Source organism: Solea solea, chromosome 5 (assembly GCF_958295425.1).
Source record: "Solea solea chromosome 5, fSolSol10.1, whole genome shotgun sequence".
In the NCBI taxonomy this organism is placed as follows: Eukaryota; Metazoa; Chordata; class Actinopteri; order Pleuronectiformes; family Soleidae; genus Solea; species Solea solea.
In genome coordinates, this window is record NC_081138.1 from 24,140,217 (window position 1) to 24,148,719 (window position 8,503).

Consider the following 8,503-nt stretch of genomic DNA (forward strand, 5'->3'; position numbering starts at 1 on the left):
AATTTCACATTAGTATTCAGATAATTCAACAATGGAGATGAATGATACCTCGTTCATGCATTGGATTGTGATACGATAAAATCGCATCGTTCATTAAAGGTCAGCATTTTAGACTTTAAGGAGAAATAGAGAAATAATAGAGAAAAAGTGTATTGTAGTTGCTGGGTATTCATCGTTTTAATACTTAATAGATTAGTTATATATTAAGTACATAAGTGTGTGTTCTTGTGTGTGTACCTTCGCGAGGAGTAAGGACATTTTAGGGAAGTGAGGACATCTTTGGCTGGTCCTCACATTCTGCCTCCCCTTAAAATGGCGTTTTTAGGGTCGAGACTTGGTTTTAGTCTTAGGGTTAGATTTGGATTTAGGTTAGGGTTAAAGTTAGGTTAAGGGACTGGGGAATGCGTTATGTCTATGGGTGTCCTCAATACGGCTGCTGAGCTGTTTGTTCCTGCTAATGCCTTCAAATGCAGGTGTGTCCCACATGTCCATCGGACGGGACGATGTCCTCCTCGCACCATCTCAGTGGCACTTTGAGCAGACAGGCAGCTGGTTCCCATCACTTTTCTTCATACTGACCAGATGTCTTTCCAGAAACACAACCACTGTTTATCTTTGCATGACCACATACATAAGCACAGGCTATTTTGTGAATAGACAATACTTGCCGATGGCCTCAGTGGCAGGACAAATGTCTTAACAAGTGTTTTAACACAAAATCTTTGACAAAAATCAGATTAAACAAAGGCTGAATTAAAACATACAGCCTGGAAGTGCATCAGACCTTCTAAATGATCCAGCAGAGTATGCTGTGAGCACAGCTTGTCCTTGAATCCACTTTGAATGTCCTTTGAATACACATGAGCTTAAATGCATGTGATATTTCCACATGTACAATCAATGAAAGAATAAAGTATATTGAATGAAGGAATTCACTCAATAGAATTTATTGGTTGAATGGTATTTTTTAACGCCGCACTCCGGCCAGCTTAAGTCACGTCATGCGCTTTGTTTTTGTGTAAATCAAAAAAAAAAAAAAGTCAAAAGAACTGTTTAATGGTGGTTAATGACTGCTGTTACCTCACTGGATTGGAATGGAAGCATGCAATCACGTATTTCCACTCGGTTTTTGTATGAAGAGTGACAACACAATTGCAGACCAAGTTTTCCAGAAAACACTGCATCCCCTTCACTTCGCACAGACACGGGGGTTAACGTCAGTATCAAACAACTAAGGAAGTGGCACTGCTGGAGTGGCTCGCTGTCCCCATGGGAAGACTAGATACAGGAGGCCAACGAGAGGAAAAGGGCAAAATACGTGTAGCTGGTGGCAGAGTGCAGGAGCAGTGGCAGGAGAGTGTGCTGTGGGCCAAACCGAGCGAGTGCAGTGGTTTCACGAGACGCTCACTAAGACGACTTCTTAAACTCCTTGGAGGGAAAAGGGCAGCTGAACAGAAGAGCCATAAAAATGCCACCAGACGTGGCCTCACTGGAGCTGTGGAATCCAGGGGGGCCTGTGGATGCCACCTGGACACATGTTGGGTGAATGAGCAGCCCCGGCTGTGTGACCTGGTCATGGGTGTTTGATGATCAGAGACCTGAAACACCCTGTTTCCACGTTATACAACAATGTGGTCACTATAGTGACAGAGGACTCCCCCACTCACCCCTCCATTTTCACAATGGCTTCATCAAACTTTGGTGATTTTTTATGATGTGATTTTTCACACGTGTTGAAAATGACAATGACAATCTCTGGCTGGTTTGTCCATTTGGATACAATAAACACACAGGGGCACACGATGGTGGCCTCTGTAAAGCAAGGCCTTTGCCGAAAGTACTTATAAAAGCACTTATTTGAAGGCAGCAAGGTTCAAATCATTTTTGTGGAGCAGTTATACATATCTACAAACATATTTATATTAAAATTCTGCCAATAAACCCTCCTAGATGTTACACATAGGAACTTTAAGTAAGGAAGTACACAAAATGCTGAAGGTACAAAAGTCTGGTGATGAGAACTGAGTACAGCCAGCAACCGAACAAGGCCAAACTTGGTTAAAAAGCCTTAAAAAATGTGCATTAATCTCATTTAATCAACATTTAGTAAGGACATTTCTAAAATCTTACTACCTAACAGAGGAGTCTTGTGTATTTAAAGCCAGGGATCGTGAGCCGAATCGTAACCCGCTCAGCCGTATTTCAGTTCAGAGGCTGTGTCGGACTGAGTCTGTGCTCCGGTCATGCAGGAAGTACTGAAGTAATATTTTTAATTAACTGATTCTAATGATTCAGTACACCGAAAAAGGTTTGCATATGAAACGACGTCACAGCAGTTTCGTGCAGCCGTGCAATGACGACCCCGGAGTTGAGCCGAGCCAAGCAACAACTGTATCGTAGAAATGCGCCATTTGTGTACCATTTCCCTCCGATTTACATTTACTTTCTCTGTCCTCTACTCTTTGCACAGTAACTACAGAGAGAAGAATATATTCATAGTAAGCACTCATATCCTATGGTCTTGTGTTAACATCTGAAGTGCACTCGGTGCCTAGCTGTGCTTTCACTAATGCTGTTTTATATAAAAACCAATCTCTATGAAAGCCCCGCGCCTCCCACACACGTGAACAGTCCTGACCTCTCCTCTTGTTGCGCGCTGAAAGCGCTCTCTTCAATTTTTTTCTTGTTACATAGTTTTCCATCTCCTTTGCACATCATCACACACACACACACACTGTTAAATCATTGGATCACATACTGCACATGCATGGGCAGGAGTATACAAATGAGTTCTGTAATGTTGTAATAAGGCCTGTCCTACACCAAAAATTCATTATCTCAGATTCCCCTCCTTAAGTATGAGTGTCTGATCTGCCCCCCGTGTATGAGCTGCAGCGCACTGAGATTATCCGCATTAAATAATAGTGTGCAATGGCAGGTGAATGTTGGTATGGTGACTGGTACGGACAGGTTGCAGGGAGTGGGGAGGTGAATGCTCCTCTTCTGGCCTTTTGTACTGTCAGCTGCAGTGAGGAAAGGCAGGCCATTAGGATACCCTTGACGACACGGTTGGCATAAACACACGCACGCACACCCACAGATAAGAGATGATATAGATTAAAGCTGCTGGCACTGAAATCCTTTAGTTCAAAACTGTGTCATCTGTCACTGATACAGCGTGTGCTCAGTGACATGTGTCTCTGTGTCTCAGTAAATCAAGAGGAACTTTTTCTAGCGTCCCGAAAGAACTCCACAAAGAGGCGGTCCTCTCTGCTTTTGAGGTTACGCCGTGCATACGTCGAGCAGCAACAGGCAGAAGGTTGGCAAGGAGTTACACTAAAGACAACATCACAACAACACCTTTAAATATGAGTTATTTACAGATAGTCTGGCAAAGAGGTGAGCTCCCTGTGCTGAGACAGGAAGAACGCAATTCAATAATAAAATAATGAACTCTATGCCAGACAAGCGGTGCTATTTTTAAGAATATGCTCACCACTCGTCACTCAACAGTCTTTCTTCAAAATGGAAACGGAAGTTTTGTTTCCCTTTGGAAAATGTTAACTTCCCTGCACCAAAGTCCAAAGGGAAAACAGCAGCAGCTCCTGAGGGAGTTCAATACATTTCAATTTATTTGTACGCAGAAAAATTCACAATGTTATTGAGAGAGGAGAAATGCAACAATTCACACAATGAGCAAACACAGTGGAGAGAAAAAAAATCTCAGGAAGAAATCTCTGACATAACCACCAGACTCGAAAATGTGGAGACAGAAGAGAGCAGATTTATTAACGGTTGTATGAAGTTATTGGTTTGGTCATGAGAACGTCATTATACACGCAGTAGCATAGATTGCTAAATTGAACATTTAATTAGTAACAATGATTGCTTTGCATGAACAGTTACAAACAGTGTGTGTGTGTGTGTGTGTGTAGGTGTTTGAGGGTTCGAGAATGAAGCAGCAGTAGAGTGAGTCATTGTTTTCTGCTGAAATCCTGTCCCAGTAGCCAAGTGAATAACATAATTAAAGAAAGGATTATAGGGGATCAATATATAACATTAATGGTATTGTTTTTCTATCACTCAGTCAATGTGCAATTGTTTTTTATAACATAAGTTTAACTTTTCTATTTCAGCTTCATGGTAAGGGCTCTCTACAGTTAATAATAACTCAATCATTTCATTATCTTAATAGCTGAGTTTAATTATTTATTATTTATTTATATTATATTTACATGTATTATTATTTATATTTATTAAATTATTTGATTTCAGCTTTTTTCAAATGTGAATACATTCTGCTTTAATAGCTGAGTTTAATTATTTATTATTTATATATATTATATTTACATTTATTATTATTTATATTTATTAAATTATTTGATTTCAGCTTTTTTAAATGTGAACACATTCTGCTTTCTTTGCTCCTCTATGACAGTTCACTAATATCCGCCGTTTTTGAACAAAATAACACAATTAACGACAGTGTAACATCAGTGAACACTTTTTTTTTGGACCAAATAACTCATCACTTAATCAAGAATATAACAACCAGACTGAACAGCTGAACTAGTTTCAGCCCTAAATGTAAGATCCGATATTTTGATTTGAATTCTGATATACAGTATACAATATTCGTGAATAAATACATCCTGATACTGGGAATACAAATGTGAAATTAACAATGTACTGCTCTGTGATTGTAGGAGACAAGGATGAGGTGACACAACTTATATTAAATGAACGGTCCTGTCAGACAAATGTCTCATGAAGCGCACTGTATAACGGTACACTGTCAAAAGGAATGTGTGCAAGAGCTACACTTTGTCAAATAAACAAAGTGCAGAGAAAGAAAAGTGTGCATTGCACTCCCAGAGCTGCTCATCTGCCCAAGTACTCAAGCCCCTCTCGCTCTCCCCTGCAGGAAGGCTAATGACAGACATGTAAGTAGGCAGCGTGACCTGTTCTGCAGCACATGGAGTTTATTTGCTGGGGGTGCAAATACGTCTGCGGTACTGCAGCCCAGAGAGCAGCAATCTGACAAGCAGCGCAGACCTAATCCAGGCCAGGTCTGGGGCAGTGTTTGGTATGCATCCCTTAGGTATGGAATAAATACAAGGCCGGTAAGCAGATCTGCTCGTTCTGGGCAACCGCGAGAGAGTGGAGGGCTTTCCAACCTCGCGTTACATGCCTTGACGGGATGTCTCTTATCCATATATGTAACCTCATAACATTCTGGGCTTTTCACAAACAAGAACGGCTTTGATCTCCCGTGGAAAGTTATGCACTTTAAATGTCCAACTTCAAGGGCCATTTGCTGCGTTTTCACCAGTTAGCAAGGCTGCTTGGCAAATCTCTGAATGTCAAGTCAAGGGGTGTTCGTAGCCCAGAGGTTAGCGAGCCAACTTTATGATTGGAGGGCTGTCAGGTTGAGTTCCTCACTGGGAGAATGTGGGCGGGGAAAGCAGATAAATAAATAACAGTATAACAGTCTTCCCTCCCTACAGCACTTCAGTTCAGTTGAGCTACCTCTGAGCAAGGCATCCAACCCCCCCCCCCCCCCCCCCCTTCCCCCTTTAGAAAAAAAAAAGTTTAGGAAAATGAGATTATCCACGAATCTGTTCAGTAGCATAAATCTTTTGGGTTGTATTCATTTTTTCGGATAAAAAAAAAAAGGAAAGTTCACTCTAAACTTGTTCATGTCGTGACCCTTTAAAGTGTGTCTCCACCTGGAACCCCCTCCTCCCCCCCCCCCCGTCCTCCCCTAAGCTGCCCTTGCTAGAGCAGACCAGGTGTACCTGTTCCGACATGCTGTGTAATTTGTGGATTAGTGGATGCCTCTAATGGCAAAAATCACCAGAGCTTTCTTTCTGTCAGAGAAAAGAAGGGGTTGGAAAGACAAGAAGGTAAGAGGGGAAAAAAAGTAAGAGTAAAGGACCAGAGGTGGAGCTCAGATATCACAACCGTCGGCTGAGTACTCACAACTTTGCACTCACCATATAGAAAATACTTTGATTACGTAGAAGTGCAGCCTCCTTTTCCCCGATCATCCACGTTTCAATCGTGTCAAAGCCCTTCTCTAATGCCTTTGTGTTTCACAGTTACATTTGTTTGTAACAGTGTGATGAAAGAAACAACCATCTTCCACATTAAAGGAAAGAGTGGTTGATTTTACAAAGCAACACAAACGTCTGTTTCCAGTCGGCAAAAGGCTGTCTGAGGAGCCATTTGTCAAAGTTGGCGAAAATCACTTGCTGACGACTATGTGTCCGTACATTTTACAACCACAAGAGCTACCACACAAACACCGTCAACGATAGTCTGAATATTAAAGGTGGACCTAGTCTGGAGGAAAGACCAGGAAAGAAACGTCAGTACACTTTTTCCTGAGGAGTCAAAGGTGTCTTCTTCAATCGAATGTCAATTTCCAAGATGTTCCAAATCATGATCCCATTATAGAGGAAAATACACCCACATATGAGTGGACACCAGTGTCACTGACAGCTGGCATTCCTCATTCAGTGTCTGGTTGCAGGTGATGGCTGTGAATTTCCACTTGCACATGGAGCTGGTCAAATTCTGGGTGATGTCACAACCGGTTGCCACTTGTTTTTAGTTCAACAAATCCAGCTGGTCAATAAAATTCTGCCATGTATGTCAGTTTTGGATGATAGAAACGTGTCATTATGTCAGATCTATGAAAAATACTGAGCTACTTCCACAATAGAAGGTAAACGGTGCCGTGTTCTGTGCCATGTCGCTCAGTCCCGTGGAGGACACCTGGTACTTGGGTCGGATCATGTTCTCATCACAAACAAACTTGCTCTGGAGGTGGAACCAGACTGAGACCACCTCCTCTGAAGCGGGGCTTCTCTCACAGGGGGGGAGAAAATGTTTCAAGGATCATAAATCCAACGCTGATTAAGCATACGCGTAAACTTCCCCTTTGTACTGGATGCAGAGGCATATGGAATGCATCATGTTCAGCATCCATTTCCCATGTAGGCTGTCCAATCAAACATGATTGCATTATCCTCAGCAGTAATTATAGTCAAAGCTGTGTTAGTAAAGAGCTGGTGTCCATGTCTTTGAATGATAGCGTCTCAGCCTCACTTCAGTCATAAAAGCCTCCAGAAGTTTTAATATTTGGTAAAGCGTCACTTTATATGTTATTGTTAGTTAATTTTGCAGATTCTTGGTTTGTGGGCTCAACTTTGCTCCAACCGCTGCTCTTAAGGGTCCCAGCAGAGATGTTTTGATCCACAACTCAGTGCAGATTACAGGTTACAGATTACACCTGCTTCAAGGGAGAGAAATTACTGACAGTAATGAAAGAAATCACACAAATGAGCTACAGCGTCAAAGCCAGGTCATGGTTTTCTAGATGAGTTTTAGGACTGGATACCTCACATGGTACCAGTGGCACAGGGACAGGCAGTGAGGGAGGGGCCACTGTCAAACTATCAAAAACTGTCAAAATAAAGTTATTTAATTGAACTAATTTGGAAATTTCCATGGGAACGTTTTTGTGTTTTCAGTAAAACTGCAACCTGTTTGATTATTAAAAGTTGCTTCCAAGTATTAGTAGGTCGCTGGTTTTGTTCTGAGCTCTATGAGTTATGTTATCTTATTTAAACGCAGGATAGTTTGTCCATTTACTGGATCCGTCCACCACTTCCTTTCCCCATACACACATGTGGTGACAGCAGAGTTTTTCCCTGCGTCTGATTGGCTCTGATCCTGATGACGACGAGTAGGTTGATGTTTATGTTTTCGGTTAGGAACTTGGGAAAACTTGCGATTTTTGACGAACAATGTCCTGGCTTAAGTCACTTTAAACTGTCTTTCTTTATTGGTAAGTGATATTTTTACACTGAAAGAGGGAAAATCTGAGTTTGGTTCTATGTTATATATACATATTGGTTTGAGCACATAGATTTGTGGATTTAGGACGATATTCAATCCTGACAAATGTTTGTACCCATCTGTTTTATAATGTTAAATAAATGTTAAAAGCTGCTTTATGTCCCTCTTGTGGTCACTGTGCTCGGGGGGGAGAAGTCGCTTGTTTCGGGCTTGTTTTCCTCCGACCCGGTTGCTCGTTTCTCTCGCGAGATCTCGTGACAACACTGTTTCCTCTGTCGATCTTGACGTGAAACAAATGACTTCCTCTGTGCTGTCACCGGGAGACATGAGATCTAAACTGCGCTACACTGAGAAACACACTTAATCAGTGTCGCGTGAACACATTTGACAAACAGTTTGGATCAGTTTCTGACATATTATATCTGACATATAAGTTACGCGTTTTCCCACTGAAGGTAACAGCGATTTCTTATGTTTTTCTTCTTTTATTTTTCGTCATGTGTGAAGTCACACTCTTCCAGAGAAACACTCGACACAGACACTGACACATTCCTGACGGCACAAGGCATAACTTGTTATGGAGGCTGTTCACAGGACTGTGTTAAGGTGAATCCAGACACACACACCACCTCACACA